A 17,795-nucleotide genomic window follows, 5' to 3' on the forward strand; every position below is an offset into this window, starting at 1 on the left:
GTTACACATCAAGTTACATTAAAGTCATCGTCCTAACTGCTAGGCTATTTTACTCTCATTTTAAGATGACATATCTTTATCATAACCCATCTGAACACAATTTGAAAAAGACTATTTCCAACTCTGTGCTCAGTCAATTTTCTTCTGTATTCTTCTATTTTCCCAATTAATGATGTTGTCGACCTTTTAAATATAACCCTCTGCTAATCATTATTGTCCATATTCATCTGTAGCTATGGGAGAGTGAAAATATCTGTTTTTGAAGCACAGAAGGAAGTAAAGACAGACAACAGTGATGGTGAAAAAAAATATTGAGAAGAAAAAAAAAGAAACACACAAAAAGTAAAACGGGCCATGTAGCAAACAGGCATGTGAAAGGCTGCTTAATTGGCTTCTTCTGTGGTTAATGCTCTTTTCTCACTTGCTTTGACACAGCCCACTCTCATTGCTCTTTTTAATTCTAATGAGCACTAAACCACCGAGCTATTTGGAGAGGAGACAGCATCCAAAGAGCTCTCAATGCTTTTGGACATCCAATGGAAGGCACACGTCTAAGCGAATGAACACAAACAGGCGATTGTTTGGGATTGGATTGTTGCTATTGGAGCAGCTCTTAATTCCAGGTTTCCCGCAGGATCACCAGTTTAGAGCATGACAAAAAGCCATTTTCCCCCATTAAAATAGCACATTAGAACACATTTTGTTGGGGATTTTTTTCAGGGAAGGGTGGGATGGATTAATGTCAAGGAAAACATTTGAAATATGAGTATTAAATGTCTTTGCCGTGGGATATGTATTTTTAAAAAAAAAAAATTCTTAACCACAAAAACTATTAAAAAAAAAAAATGGGGATTATGTGCCAATCGACATCCACCCCACACACCCCCAAAAAATAGAAAGACTTTGAAAAGAAATATGAAAATAAGTGAATTTGCAGCTTTGGGGGGTTTTAATTCAAAAGAAATCTTGCCAAATATAAACTGTGTCTTGGATTAAAGAGTAGTCCAAAAAGGTTAACATGTATGAAGAAATGGTCATAAAATTATCTTTAAAAGCATTGACGCTCTTACTTTGCCCAAGACAGACTTTCAGCACGGTTGATGCTTTCCAAAGGAGTGGCCATCCGGTAAATATGATTACCGTAATTCCCAGCCTACAGAACGCACCTGGTTATAAGCCTCGGTCCACAGAAAGAGTTTAACTTTACCATTAGCGCGGTGTTCACGTTACCGTGGCGCTAGCATTAAACTCTTTCTGCATACCGAGGTTTATAACCAGGAGTGCTAACGCTAGCACCGTGCTAACGCAAGCGCCACATCACCGCATAAACAGCAGGGTTGAAAGCGTGTGAAAAAAGTCACGGCTTGTAGGCTGGAAATTACGGTATATTAGTACAGCGCAAAAGACTAAAGGAGGGGAAGAAAAATACTAGAATGCTGAGGAAAAAAATCTTGAGAGAAATATCTGCACGGTGCTAGCATCAATGTTGTTGTGAAACATTAAACAAGAATGGATGTCACACAGACGGAGAAAATTGTTTAAAAAAAAAAGAAGAAAAAAAACAAAACAAAGAAGCAATATTACTACAGGTTTGAAGTACATCCATCCATCTTCTTGGCCGCTTATCCTCACATGGGTGACAGGGAGTGTTAGAGCCTATCCCAGATGTCAACTAGCAGGAGGCGGGGTACACCCTGAACCGGTTGGCAGCCAGTTGCAGGGGACATCGAGACAAACACCCACACTCACAATCACACCTAGGGGCAATTTAGAGTGTCCAATTAATGTTGGATGTTTTTTGGGATGTCGGAGAAAACCAGAGTGCTCAGAGGAAAACCAAGCAGGCACGGGGAGAACATGCAAACTCAACACAGGCGCGTCCGGGATTGAACCGGAACCTCAGAACTGTGAGGCAAACAATTTACCAGCTGATCCACCGTGCCTACAGGTTTGAAGTTTGAAACAACAACAAAAAAACAACACAAAAGAGAGCCTGGATTATCCACAGCATCACCGGCAAAACTATTTTATGGACAAATAAAGCCAAAGTTGAGTTTTCTGGAAGGAAAAATCAATGCTGCTTATGGAGGAAAAAAATGCAGAGCATGTGTGCACTGTTAACGGACCGCAGTCGACATCTACTGATGGGCTGACAGTTGTGCTTAAACTTAAACGACTAATGGAAGTGACAAAATGCTCGGGCATTGTATCGCGTCAGGACGCTGTGAATGCATGTCAGAATCGTATCGTTTGCATTGTTATTTTTGACACTGTAAGGGCTACTATTCTCTGTGGCTTCATAAATCTGCTTTTAAAATAGATATTTGCAATATTCCTTGATGAGTGTGATGCCGACTTATTCGCAAAGAAAAAGATTAAGGCGCAAAAGTTGACAATAACATAATCGTATTGGATGGGTGAATCCCATGTACAAAATGGCCTTCTGCTACAATGGACATGTACTGACAAAAGTAGTGGAGTCAGCTGGAAGTGGTTTAAAGTTCCTAAAACATTTGGACAAGGATCATAAAAATATATTTGAAACGTAAAACCAAGGGTTGCAGAACGGGTGAGACTGAAAATGGGAAACAAACAGACACACTCAGTGGGTGAGGTGTGTGAGTTGGACTTATGTTGCACATATTTGACAGTCTTGATGCTGTGAATAGGAAGCTGCCGTTCATGTGCTCTAATCTTAGTGAAAATACACTATAAAATGATAAAGAAGATTATAACAATGTCGCTAAACTCAAATTGAGTTCAATTCAGTTCATCAGGTCAGTATTCATTTTTAAAATCTCTAAATGGTTGTTGCTTGAAATATGAGATCGGTTTTCTTTTATATATATTTAAAAGCTGCATCTTGCACATATGTTGTAAAAGAGATGCAAGATTTGCTGCTGGTCTTTGAGGCTGTCAGTAGGTATTTGCCGTCCTCCTGATGCTGATGAGATCAGTCTTATCATCAGCATCAGCAAGGTCTGGTATTTTGCCATCAGCATCCCACCATGCACCTGTAAAACAGATTTTATCCAATCTCTTTGTTGACATCAGCAGTCTGCCTGTATTTTCTGTCCCTGACTTCATCCGTGCAGTTTAACGTTAAAGCAAAATGCCACATGACTAAAGGAAGACAGCACACGCAACTATAAAATAAAATGTCATAAGCATTATCTCAAATATGTTATAACACAGATAATGGTTGCAATGCAGTACGTTGACAAGGACAAAATAATGAGCTCTTTTAAATACATTTTGACTATTCAGAAAAAAAGACTTTCACATGCATTCATTTTCATTCTCAAAACATATTGCCTCATTAGGATGAACTGACATCCCAGAGCAATGTTACTGATGATCAAATTGTTTTTATTTATTTTTAGAAATTTTTAAGACACTGTAAATCCCGAAATGTGTGTGTGAAATCTTTTTTTTTTTTTTTTCCAGAAAGCTGCACATCCAATGGGTTTCCAGATAAATTAATAGCTTGATAAGATCAATTTTCGTGGACAGTGTCTGCATCAGAGCCCATAAAATGTTGGTAGGCTGGTGGTCTGATATGATTATCACTAGCTCAGTCAGTATTTAATGGGGGAGGGGGCGCTCACATTGTTGCAACATGACCTAAGAGCAGTTTGAATACTCCAGTCACGCACAGGTTGCTCTTCCTCTTTGCGAGACTCAGTGTGTCACATTTAAAGGGAATGAGAGGAGCCGCCCTGACGGGCAGCGAATTAAGTCACCTGTGTTCACACCTACTACACCATTGCAGAGCTCTTTATCAATATGTTGTTTTGCGTGCATCTGCAAAATTACGAAAAACCTTGTTGTACCCGCCTCCGCAAAGATTTACGCCGCTTGCCTTGTGAGATTCACAATAGTCAAGAATATAAAAATCCTCGAGTTCGCTGCTTGATCAAAATGAAATGCAAACCGAAAAAAAAAAAAATGCAAACCGTAACCTCACATTAGCAAGCAAAACTGAGGAGGGAGGAAACAAAAACAGTGTATACTCTCAGCAGTGGCATAGAAGCACAATTTATTTGCAGTCTGGATGCAGAGGAGTGTACATCTCCTGCTCGGGGGGGAGTCTCGCAGTCTCCTATAATTACCATAAAACACCACCAAGATGTGTATCTAGATGCTAAAAAAAAAAAAAAAAAAAATAGCCCATAGAGGGTTTGGTCACTAAATACAGCACTGAATTTGGCAAAACTGAGTTGGTCCCAGTTTATTCCAAAGTCATACACAACATAATAACGTATATAGATATAACTTTTTTAAAATGATTTATTAAGCACGGTGGAGCAGCTGGTAAAGCGTTGGCCTCACAGTTCTGAGGTCCCGGGTTCAATCCCGGACCCGGCTATGTGGAATTTGCATCTTCTCCCCGTGCCTGCGTCGGTTTTCTCCGGGTGCTCCAGTTTCCTCCCACATCCCAAAAACATGCAACATTAATTGGACATTCAAAACTGTGATTGTGAGTCTGGTTGCTTTTGTCTATGTGCCTTGAGATTAGCCGGCAACCAGTTCAGGGTGTACCCCGCCTCCTATCCGCTGACAGCTGGGATAGGCTCTGGCACACCCTCGTGAGGATAAGTGGCAAAAAAATGGATGGATGGATAGTTTATTAGGTTTTGGAAAACTGAAAATTAAAAAGGTAGACATGATTGGATATAACCAAATAAAGGAAGTTTTATCTCATTCTGCTCTCATTCTCTTATTACCTGTGTTGTCACGGAGTTGAGAGAGTGAAGGCGCTTCCACACTACACTTGACTCTTTGCGATCCCCACAAATGAAGTTGGGTCCAGAATGGAGCTCGTACAACAGTGGCACAGCGCAAGCTTTCCCATGTTTGGCAGCAGTTGCTAAGCAACCCCACAGCAAGTAGCCCGGTACCTTTTCTAACTGTTTGGGGCGTAATTAAGGCTGCAGCTCGACGATATGGATTTGTCATTGTGGGAACGGGAAACTTATTAAAAGAAGGACAAAGAGAGCAGAAACAGATGAAAAGAATACAGAACAGGTTCATTCAATTTTGATGGCTGTGTAGGATTCGGAACCATTTCGGCCATTGTCCTTCTGAAATCTCTCCAGCAACATCTGTCGTGCGTCGAATGGACCGAGATGTCGTGGCTATTGGTGCAGTCGCTCACCTTGTGGCCTGCGCCGTTGCGTCACCACAGCACAATGATCGGTTTGGTTGACAGCAGGCCAATCCATGACTTCCCGATTCTCCCTCTTTCTTTCTCTCTCTCACACACACATACACACACGCGCGCACAAGGTGGCCATAAATCACTTTAATCCATTTAGGGAAAAGACTCTATTCAAAGGACACGTTACAATAGGATAGAAATTGGATTTAGGAAGTATTCTTATATAATAGGGGTGCATGTGTGCGTGGTTGCATGCGTGCAAGCGCTCATGCTTGTGTGCGTGCCTTGATTTCATCACAGCTGATGGCCAGTATTGATCCACTGCTGTTCTACTTGTCACTTTTTTGTTTCATATTGATTTTTCTACCTCTCTGCCATACAATATCAAATTAAACTTGATAATTTAGCAAAACTGTTATTCTCCATTCACTGAATGTGTTTCTGTTTGTAAACGTCCAGGAGATGATTCACTTCATTTAATCGACGGAAAGAACTTCCGTTATAGATTAGTTACCCCAAAAACTGAAGTCCTCTGGCTTTTGCACAATTCAAAATTTCACCCAAAAGTTTAAATAACATGAGCCTCTAAACTTTATAAAAGAAAGTCTGAATGAAATCAAACTTTCATCCATGCATCCATTTTTCAACCCGCTTATCCCCAGGTCGCAATTAACACTTAAAGCGGCGTTTCCCAACCTTTTTGACGCCGCACACCACAGGAAAAAAAAGATAAACTAATATGTAAATGCATTTAAAAAAAAAAAGCGAGTTCTGACTACGAGTCTCGAATGTATCATGCCTCTAGCAGAAAGTCAGTTGGGACAGACAGGTCCCCCGCAAACCAAATAAGGAGAAACATTGTAGAAATTGAATGGAATGAGAAGCAATTATACAGAATGTCTATGACAGAATGTATGGCTGCAGGTGAGAGTGATGGAATTTGAAGGCAATGGCTCAACTTCTTGACGCTCTGGTGAGAGGGGCCATAAATGGGCAGCCAGTGGAAAAACAAATTTCACACAGGGAGGTCAAATCTGAGATTTGAACCCAGAACATTGGCACTATGAGGCAGAGGGCTGCCCTACCATTTTCACCGTGCTGCCGACTTACTGTAATTTCCGGCCTACAAGCCGTGACTTTTTTCACATGCTTTCAACCCTGAGGTTAATGCGGTGATGCGGCGTTGGCGTTAGCTCGGCACTAGCATTAGCGCACTTGGTTGTAAGCCTCAGTACACAGAATGAGTTTAAGGCTAGCACCGTACTTACACTAGCATGCTAGCCTTAAACTCTTTCTGTGTACCGAGGCTTATAACCAGGTGCGCTCTGCAGACCAGGAATTACAATAATTTCATGTAAAATGGACGATAAACACCAACATCGAAGAACTTGTTTATTTAATGTCGTAACACCAATTTCAAATCCGGTATGACCCCAAGAATGCACAGAATTACGAAGACTTTGTGACTTTAAATTTTTGAAATAGAAAAAACATCTCAATGAATAATATTAAATCTAATTTTACTGTTGCTGACAATGAATACCAACCCTTTGGGCCTTGGTTCACTGATGCATGGTACAATCAGTGTGCAGTCATTGAGGAGATGCCGCCATTAGGTACGTGTCAAAGTGCCCATGTGACTCCTTACTTTTGATTGTCACAGCTCAGTCTTCTGCACCATAGCTTTTTTTGTAAGATCCCATCACAATACAGCATTTAAGCGAGGTTCAACTGGGTCATTGAACAAATGTGGACAAATAAGGGCACAATTATTTTTCGACATCACAGCAATCGGTGCATGGTGTAGTTACTTGTAAGCATGAAGGAGATTCATTCTCAGCTTAGCATGAGTCACAGACGGCACTCACTGCTGATGGCATTAGCATTACGTATGCAGTGCACGGCTTTCGCTTTTCAAGATTTTAACTGTGTGGATGAGAAGATTCCCCCTAAAGTCTGTCCTCATTCACAGAACTCTACAAAAGGTTAGGGATGTTCAGCTCTCAAATCTCAGGATAAACTTAAAGTGCTCTATAACCTTTACAGCTGAACTTAATCGGGCCTTTTGTCAACTTTTGAATCCACCTACGCTTCAGAATTGTTCAGAGATCACAATGGGGCAACACACGTGGCAAAAATCCACTGCAGTCGGTTCTGTCTAAAACGACCTACAGTATATCCATTTGGCAAATGACCACTCTTACCAAGCTCTACTTCTACAAACTCACCCACTGACAAAGTACATAGTCAGTGTACCAAATGATCACATCCAACTATTCACGGTTGTCATTGTATAAGAATTACCACAGTACTGGTACTTTTACTTTGCTCACTGACTCTTCATACTTGTGTTTTATACGTCCTAAATGTTATATTTTTTTTTTTTCTGTAGTGGCTGTTTGTTGTCACACTCAAATGGCTCCATCTACCCGAGACACATTCCTTGTGTGCTTTAACATATTTGTGAGTAAAGAGGATTCTGACACCTTGTTTAGCGCTTATCTGCCTATGCTATGCTGTTGTGCATTGCTGTGGTAAAGTGGCACTTCGTGATTCATTGCATTCACATTACGAATTAAAATCTTTCACACATCACATGCTGTACATGTGAGAGTTTTGGTTTGGGTGTGGTAGCATGTGGTAGTTATTGCTACTTGCCAAAGTGCAGTGCAGATTTGTGCTTCATACGTCCACCTATCGATCCATGAACTAGGGATTAACATTTACACCCGCTTTTCACACATTGCTTCCTTGCCCCTTTCCACCTAAACTAATCCCAATTTCCTCAACAATCTTTCATCTCCTTTCCGGCGCTGTTGCTGTCCCCCACCTACTCCCAACCCCACCCGTTGCTAGCTCATCCGTCCAGCAAGGCAACTTGCTGTTTTAGCTTTCAGCTCACTTTGCTCTGTCATCCATTTTCTAGTTTCCTTTCCTTTTATATTCATCAAGCCTCTACATTGGCCTCCAGCGTGCCCCTAAAAGCAGAGCTGGGCAGGCAGGTGAGTGATCTTTCTGTGGTTATCAACAGAAATGCAAAGAAGGAAAATAAATAGAAGAAGCAGCACTGGGTGGGAAATAGCACTTGCAGAACTTAAAGGAAATGCATCACAATTCACAGGATCTTTCAATTCAAATTCAAAACAAAAAGGGTTCTATTTTTGTAGACTGTGCAACATGCATCAGCGTGCAGACAGTACCAAGAATGATCTGACATATTAAAAGTATCCAGCAGTTTTAATCAGCTCATTTAGTATTTAACCACCGTTCAAAGTCAAGTCACGGATGGATCCCTGTATCCTCTTCCTCGTATACAAATATTTCAAAGTAATTTTTTTCTTTTGCAGGTCTTTTAAATGTGATGAAAGAATCCGCTTTGATTGGAGAGGATTTGAAGTTGGCTCCGGTGCAGACATCTCATGTTTCAATGCGCTGGGGGTACGCCGGTCCACAAAATTACAACTAATAATAATAATGTAGTAATATAGATACACTGTATAATAATATTAATATGCTACATATAATCATCCCGTTCTATGTACTACTGGGACCAAAATCATACTCCTTTATCTCTCTATTTGGAGCAATTGTATCCATTTCTTACTTAGCAAGGTACACATTGTCGTTTGCCGCATTTCAGACTTTCATAAAAATGGTAATTGGGATCTGTTTATTTACGCTGCAGCCACATCGGGATCTGTAGCATGAGATTTGGATTTCAATATTTGGAAGGGAACTTGTTTTGAGCTGAGGATGTGCAATTTTGCGGGGGTTTTTTGTCATTTGATCTGTGCAGTGTGAATTCAGCCAAAATGTGCCAATGAAAATGTCGATATTCACTCATTAAAATGATGACATTAACATGTTTAAGTGCCTGTCTCTTCTTCTTGTGGTTGTTTTCTAAAATGTTTACCGGAAGAATTTTTTGTTTTTTTTTACCTGTAAGGAAACCAATATCCATTTTTCCCTGCTTTAAATTATGCAAATAATTTCTTTTCCATGCTCATTCATAATACACAGCAATCAATTCCAACTGAAACAGAGTCACGCTTTACATGACACACTAAGAATATCCTTTGACATGAAACACACACACTCAGTCCCATATTAGCACCGTGAAATAATGTAATTTATTCAGGTGGCAGCGTTTCATTTCAATATTCTGGGAGAGCCACATATTTTCATCACATGAAAGCGCAACCCTGCCGGCTGAAGCTCACGTGGACTCACAAGGTGATATTCCACGTACAGTAGGGAACCCGGGCTTTATTAAAGCTCTCCTCCTAGTTTGCACAGATAAAATGCAGCTTTATTAAATGCATTTCTACACGACCACCACTGAGATGGATTTTTTGGAAGAGAAAAAAAATCAATTTCTTCACTTCACGTAAAGCTTCAATAGCTAGGAGTGCCATATATCAGACAGTTCCATTGCAAGTTGTTTACATTGTGAAAGAAAATGTTTCAAAATTAGCTATTTTTTAAACTTTACATTTAACAAAGCTAATCTTGACAGCAACAACTAGATTTTGAACAGATGCAATACAACTTTGAATTCATGCTTGACAGCTGTTAGCATCTATCCATCCATCCATTTTCTTTGCTGCTTATCCTCACGAGGGTGGCAGGGAGTATTGGAGCCTATCCCAGCTGTCAGCGGGCAGGAGGCGGGGTACACCCTGAAATGGTCGCCAGCCAATCGCAGGCCACATGGAGACAACAGCCACACTCACAATCACACCGAGGGGCAATTTAGAGTGTCCAATTAATGTTGCATGTTTTTGGGATGTGGGAGGAAACCGGAGTGTCTGGAGAAAACCCATGCAGGCACGGGGAGAACATGCAAACTCCACACAAGCAGAGCAAGGATCGAACCCGGGCCAATTGCAGTGCACATCGAGACAAACAGCCACAATCACAATCACACCTAGGGGCAATTTAAAGTGTCTAATTAATGTTTTTGGTATGTGGGAGGAAACTGGAGTGCCCGGAGAAAACCCACGCAGGCGCAGGGGAGAACATGCAAACTCCACACAGGAGGGGCTGGGATCGAACCCAGGTCCTCAGAACTGTGAGGCCAATGCTTTACCAGCTGCTCCAACGTGGCACTGCTGATAAAGTCATGGTTTTTTTTTAAATGTGTGACAAGTTGAATATTATTTTAGCTATTGCAAAGATTTTTAAAATGGAAAGTTATGGCCTTGATTTAGATTAAAAAAAATGTAAGGCTACATTTTCTCTGAAACCGATTTACGTGAGTAAGAACAATTGTTTTCACAACCAAACAATTGAGGTTGACCAGCGTTTGTGTTGAATCTCCCGGGTTCTACTATACAGTATACGTGTTATGCAATGGTAATTACATAAATATGTAACATATTTGAGTCACTGCCCTGAAGAGCTAAAAAAAAAAAAAAAACAAATTACTTCATGTGCCGGATGTGTATAGGTCCACCACTGACCATGTCAGGAGTTAAACCCTCTAAATACTACAATTGCCTAGTTTTATACGGGTAGAAAAACTGGAAAAATTGAACAAAAATAATTATAAATATTTGTGTTAAAAATGCTGTGATTGGTCAAAGATTCAAGCTGGATTTACATTAGCTGCAGGGAATCAGAACAAAATCTTTCACGGCCCATCACAGTGGAAATATATCAACCATTCCAGATATGACGGTAAAAACATTTGCTCTTACATGAAATTTTATATCTATAATGCAGTAGGGATATACACACCTGTATTGATGTGTGTGTGTGTGTGTGTGTGAGGAAAAGCAGAACAATGCTTTCTGCACAGTGCTGCACCCACGCAGACTTTTCCATAGCTTTGAACAAGCAAGCAAGTGAACACTTGCTTATTATCCAAATTAAGGTAGCCGGTTCTGAACTTCAGGTACATTTATTTCACTTTCTCTTATTTCAAATACAAAAGCAATATTCAGTAGGTACCTTTTGGAGGCATGTTCTCCTGCATTAATATTCTTAAAGTAAAACCATTTCCTAGACTAACTGAACTTTGGAGGCGGCACGGTGGGGCAACTGGTTAAGAGGGTCTGTCTCACAGTTCTGAGGCCTGGGGTTTTTAAATCCCAGCCTGCCTTTTGTGGGGTTTGCATGTTTTCCCCGTGCCGGCGTGGGTTTTATTCGGGTAGTCCGGTTTCCTCCCACATCCCAAAAACATGTTAACTGGAGACTCTAAAATGCCCGTGGGTATGCATGTGAGTGTGAATTTTTGTTCGTCTCTATGTACCCTGCGATCGGCTGGCAACCAATTCAGAGTGTACCCTGCCTCCTGCCCGTTGACAGCTGGGATAGGCTTCAGCACTCCCACCATTTAAAAGCTGAAACAACGACTTGAGTTTTCATTATTTTGAAACCTCATTTCATGTACTGAGCCAATTTTTGGAAGGGTTAGGAACAACACTTTCCTCTAATGTGTTTCTCATTACAGTTCATTTTAGCTGATGACAATCCATTTAAATTCACGTTTACCTCATATGTCACTTTGTAACCCTGACACATTATATTTACACTAAAATCTTTGTACAAAGCTAACATGATTTGCTACTAATAAAAGAGAATTATGTCTTTCTTTTCCTGGACATGTCCACTTTTTGGAACCTTTGAGCTAAATTTCCCATCAAAAAGCTATTACCTATTTAATAAATTAAATGCATTCTTCCGCCCTGCTGTGAACCTGTTTGTCTTTCAGCCTTCCAGCACACTGTGAATATCATCCATCAATTCTCTTTGCCACTTATCCTCGCGAGGGTCACGGGGAGTGCTGGAGCCTATCCCAGCTGTCATCGGGCAGGAGGCAGGGTACACCTTGAACTGGTTGCCAGCCAATCGCAGGCCACGTGGAGACAACAGCCACACTCACAATCACACCTAGGGGCAATTTAGAGTGTCCAATTAATGTTGCATGTTTTTGGGATGTGGGAGGAAACCGGAGTGCCTAGAGAAAACCCACGCAGGCACAGGGAGAACATGCAAACTTCACACAAGCAGAGCCAGGATCGAACCCGGGTCCTCAGAACTGTGAGGCCAACGCTTTACCAGCTGATCCACCATGCAGTGAATATTATTTACAATGTATCGTTGATTTATTCATGTTATATTTCTAAGTTCCATCCTTGGTTAGCTACTGAATAATAATTGATTGTATGTTTAACATTTGCATTTCCTTGAGATAATAATCACGGCAACTTGATTAAGAAATCAGACCGTATACAATGATGCCAATGTTTGTGTCAGTGATATCACAAACGTGCAGCAAATTTTTATCTCTACACCCTAAAAACAATCTTATAGGACATATGGACTTCGGTTCACTGACAAACTAACCGTTTTTTTATTTTTTTATTTTGTGTATGGTAAACCAACAAAAGTAGTTCATAACACGGATCCATTTAGCCACATTGGATGCGATTAAATCATATTGCAACACGGCCTCGTGAAGCGGGTCGCAAATGTGCTCCGCGTTCAGACACACAAAAAAGCTCTCAGATGAGTTCATACTTTGAAGTGCAGTTTTCCTCCCACTTGTTCATCCTGCTTTGTTAAGGAGGGATCGCGCTATCTGGAGCGTCCCTGATGGCTCTTGTAGAAGCTTTTGCTTTTCCTTCAATACCTCCACACACCCCTGCAATTCAAAATCCACTCTTCCACCGCTTTCCCGTCTAACGCAACGTGTTCTTTCTCCTCATTGTTTGATTCGACGGCCAATGCACCACCTCTCATCCCCAACAATCACCTTTTCCTTCCTGCGGCGGGTGAACAGTTTCATTTGTTTTCTTCCCTTTTCCATTTTATCCTTAATAGCCTTGATCATGACACTAATTTCCACCCTCGAATCGAAAATGCAAAGGTCTTGCGGTTTCTGCTGTTGGAGATGAACATTTTTCATCATGTTGTCTCAGTTATTCATCAAACAGTGCTTTTAAAAAGTACATACAGTACACTTTAACCTTATAATTAATGTCATAAAAACTGTATATTAAACGTGGACATCATAAAACTCGGGTCCATATTCTGGTCTCTGAGGTCAACTATTTATCCCTTGACGAATATGAACAATGATGAGAAAAAGAAATACAAAATGTCATCAAAAAAGTAGTGAAGAAAGTCTGTAAAATACTCGCTCGAGGAGCCGCAGTATCTTTCTGACAAATACTCCTTTGGAAAAGACCGGTTCAGGCCCGCTCTCTCTCTGGCAAACACCCACACCACAATACACTCTCGTACAAATCATTGCACACACCCACATGCTCACACACACATACACACACACTTACAGTACTGACACAAGAGGAAAGCCGGAATAGCCCAGAGTGTTTACGGCCCACACTTGCTTCTTATGTGTGGATAAGGCCCCATACACACAAACAGTCATCTGAAACAGAGGAAAAATTACATTTTGTCGTTTGATCCGTTTGATTTTTTTTTTTTTTTAACTCCCCATCTCGCCTGCACAACCACTTAGCAACAGGGCACTTGTGTAACCAGTCTGTGCTATTTTCCACCTCCAGCATTTGTCTTTAACCTGTTTTAAATCCTGAAAAAAAAAAACACTTTTCTATCACCTCATCATATGTCATGGGTAAAGCTACTCTTGGCTGAGACGTTGGGAAATTCAACTGTTGACCCACACAGGAAGATGTTAGATGTACTATTCAACAATTTAATAACAGTGATAATCATTTGGATTGAGAGAGAGGCTGGTGAGTAACTTGGCTCCTGGCCAGATTCTGGCCCCAGCCATTTTTTTTCCATTCCGAAGCTCTTGCGTTCTTCTCAGAATGGGAAAAATATACCTGTAAAAGCCTGTAAAAGGTATATTTCCTCTAAGACTAAGCACCACAAGTGGCCCAAGTGTCATGTTGCCAAAGAGTGGATATATCCTATTAGCTTTCAAGGCCCAAAGGATTTAAATGCATCAATTTCAAAAACACATTAATTTCCTTTGTACAGGCAGTAAAACCACAAAACAAAGCGCCTTACTGTGATGTTTAAAAGCTTTCAGACATTTAAATATGTCACTCTGATTCAAGGTTCTTTTTTTCATTTTACTTTTTTTTTGCCACGTTGTTCTTTAATCCTTGTTTCTCCAAATCAGTGCAGCAGTGAGCAGTGAAACACGGAGGTGCCTGCAACCTAGGGTATTTCTAATCCGTTCCCAGTCTTAAACACTGCGGCCACACCAAGAATACACCAGATTGTTTTGTTGTCTTCACCGTTTGCTGAGCTGGATTCTCTCTTGACATCATATGGGATCCTGCTCCTAAATTGTTGTTTTTTTTCCTGTCTTGTTTTTCCTGTACTTTCCGGCATTTTCCCAGTATTCCCACTTGCTGTACTCCTTCCTCAGGAAGTCAGCTTGTTGTATTACCTCCTTTTGTACTTGTTTACAGCACTTTGTTTATCAGTTTTAATTTATTTATCCTATTTTTTTTTATATTCTTGTTTTTACGATATTATCTATTTTTTTATTAGTATTACTCCTTACTCATCAGTAGCACTTTGTTTGTTTGCCATGATTATAATATCAATATACAGTAAATGAATACAATTTTCCTTGATTGTTAATGGCATTTTAGCTTTACCAGTTTTCTTATTTTGTACTTTGCGGATCATACCATAGCACCGCATTAGTATTACACTTTGTTTGTACATAATTAGAAACAATACATTGAGTTACTTCTTCTCCGCTGTTTCTGCTTTAGGATTTGACCAGTTGACAATTCGCTCATCCATGCTTTTATCTCAAGTAGACTTGAGTACTGTAATGGTCTTCTGACTGGACTCCCAAAAAAAAGAGTATTAAACAGCTGCAGCTCATTCAGAATGCTGCAGCTCGCGTTCTGACCAAAACAAAGCGGTCAGAGCATATAACTCCAATCCTAAAGTCCTTGCACTGGCCTCCGGTCAACTTTAGAATAGATTTTAAAGTTCTGCTACTGGTCTATGAATTACTCAATGATTTAGGTCCTGAATACATGAAAGAAATGCTTACAGAATACAAACCCGGTAGAGCTCTGAGATCGACTGACTCAGGTCCAATAGTGGAGCGCAGAGTCCAAAGCAAACATGGTGAAGCAGCATTTAGCTATTATGCTGCACACAAATTGAATAAGTTGCCAAAAGAGGTAAGGTCAGCCCCAAGTGTGAATGTTTTTAAATCCACGTTGAAAACTCTTCTTTTTACTCATGCTTTTTAGAATATATCCACTTTTTTATCATAAAACTTGGACTGTATGCGGTTTTAATTGTCTTTTTTATATTTTGTCATTTTTATAGTTTTTATGCCGTTTTAAATGTTTTATCTCTTTGTTTTCAAATGCCTTTAATCATGTAAAGCCCATTGAGTTACCTTGTGTATAAAATGCACTATACAAATAAATTTGCTTTGCTTTGGTTTGCTATTACAAAGTGATCACAATTAAATTTTGCATTACGGTTAAAAATATGTTACAATTTGGTATTCAGGTTTTACACAATTTTAATGAAAACCCATGGATAACAATCCTTCAATTTATCATATAATTTCAATTTCCTTCCTTCCTTCCTTCCTTCCCACTTTCAGTTTCTCATTCTCGAATGCACCATCATAAATGAAGCTTTTTACATAACATCCGACTTGCAATGTGAGAAGCACATGCTTTTTCAACATTTACATAATGCGATCAAGCATGCACACACACAAATTTGTTTCTCGGTGTGAGCGAACATCTGGCTGTCAACGGCATACGCAGGGGCCAAAAACGTGTAGTCAAAACGGGATTGTAGTGAGGATTTAAAAGATGCACAAAGCACTGACCAAGAAACAATGATAATCATGTCTAATACAGCTAGACTCGTGTATATACAGGTTTTGAATATTGCAAATGTGCTGTATCGTTTGACATTTCTAATTTGTTATGCTTGTGGATGATAAAGCCAATCGTTGCTTTTTGGGGAGCATTTTAATACTTGAGAGCTCAAAAAGAATATGACATATTTTTATTCAAAAGAGATAGCTTCAAGATATTTTAGCTATGAGAATGGAAAGAGGCCGCACGGTGTATCAGCTGGTAAAGTGTTGGCCTCACAGTTCTGAGGACCCCGGTTCAATCCCGGCCTCGCCTGTGTGGAGTTTGCATGTTTTTCCCGTGCCTGCGTGGGTTTTCTCAGGGCACTCCGGTTTCCTCCCACATCCTAAAAACATGCACCATTAATCGGACACTACAAATTAGCCCTGTGTGATTTTGAGTGCAACTGTTTGTCTCTATGTGCCCTCTAATTGGCTGGCAATCAGTTTAGGGTGTACCCTACCTCCTGCCTGCTGACAGCTGGGATAGGCTCCAGCACTCCCCACAATCCTTGTGACGATAAGTGGCAAAGAAAATGGATGGATGGATGGATGAATGGAAAGAGTGCAGAGTAGACAGAGTAAAGATTACATTCTGCACAAGATATACTCTCTATACACCAAGAATGTTGGGAATTTTGCCAAAATAGTGTGAGAAGTACATTGATTGCACGTGTTAGAGTGACATCATCAAGCTAGCATTAGCTCACAGCATGAACAAGAGCTCTTGACGAGCTCAAGTTGTCAACAAAGTACATTACTTGTATTTTGTATTTATTTGCACAGGCATGACTTGCCACAATAAATGGAAAAATGTACAAACAACAGTGCCTTGGTGACTAAATGCCACCTTCAGAAGTGAATTATAATTAGTGCTTTTCCTTTTCTCCCTTTGCGCTAAATGCAAGTAGCCCCACCAAAGCTCCCGCTGTGGTTAACGAAAGCCGTGCTCGAGTTGGCACACCTTGGAGATTCGGAGAATGGGTAAGCAGTCGCTCTTTTTCATAAGACAGAACCACACTCCCATGTCAGAGCCTTTTATTCAGACAACCGAAAATTGTTTCAAATCGTGGTCTTTTTGAGAGCTAACTCAAGATCTATTGGCCTTTTTACGAGGACCAATTTGTACCACCTATAATCCGCCTTCAACCTACACAGTAACAGACGTTTGTGTGCATGAGGAATGTCAAAGTGTGAGGAGATGGGTAGGAAATTTTGTACACGACTTTTTCTTCTCTCTCCCCGCTTTAATTGGAAGCAATCTCGCTGTCCCACAGGTATTTTATATGTCACGCCAGACGCTGGCACTTAACATCATCATGTATGCCGGATTTTCTGAGTAAAAATGTGCAAAATTGCAGTAAGGGATTTTAGATCTCGTGCTGAATTGCAATGGAAAGGAGCTTTTACTGCAAAGGCTTGGGGAAGCCTAAAAAAATTGACAAGGAAGATGACAAGATTTCGAAGATTTGTGGAGTGAAGCAAATAAAACGGTAAACTATCCCTTTTTCAGCACTCTGGCCAAAATCTCCGTATCCGCCCATCCAGCCGTCCATGCATGATGCAAATCTCACAAAAGAATGTTCAGTGTTTACCGGACACAGAAAGTAGAAGTCGGAAAAGGGCAAAAGAGAAAAACCTGAACCGAGAAGAGTCAGGAAAAAAAAAATGCTTGCATTAAATATTCTGCTGTTGGTTTCGGTTTGCAGTAAATAATTTATATTTCTCGCTCTTCTTCTTGAATCTGAGAGAAATGTTGATTTAAGGTCAGCTGCCATCAAA

General features: G+C 40.4%; 1 protein-coding gene across 3 annotated transcripts in view; it reads right to left on the minus strand.

Moving 5' to 3' along the window:
• The window catches only part of il1rapl2 (interleukin 1 receptor accessory protein-like 2), a 338,297-nt gene that overhangs the window by 293,791 nt on the left and 26,711 nt on the right, over nucleotides 1-17,795 (minus strand). The gene's annotated exons all lie outside the window — the stretch shown is intronic.

This window comes from Syngnathoides biaculeatus, chromosome 11 (genome assembly GCF_019802595.1).
Source record: "Syngnathoides biaculeatus isolate LvHL_M chromosome 11, ASM1980259v1, whole genome shotgun sequence".
Taxonomy (NCBI): domain Eukaryota; kingdom Metazoa; phylum Chordata; class Actinopteri; order Syngnathiformes; family Syngnathidae; genus Syngnathoides; species Syngnathoides biaculeatus.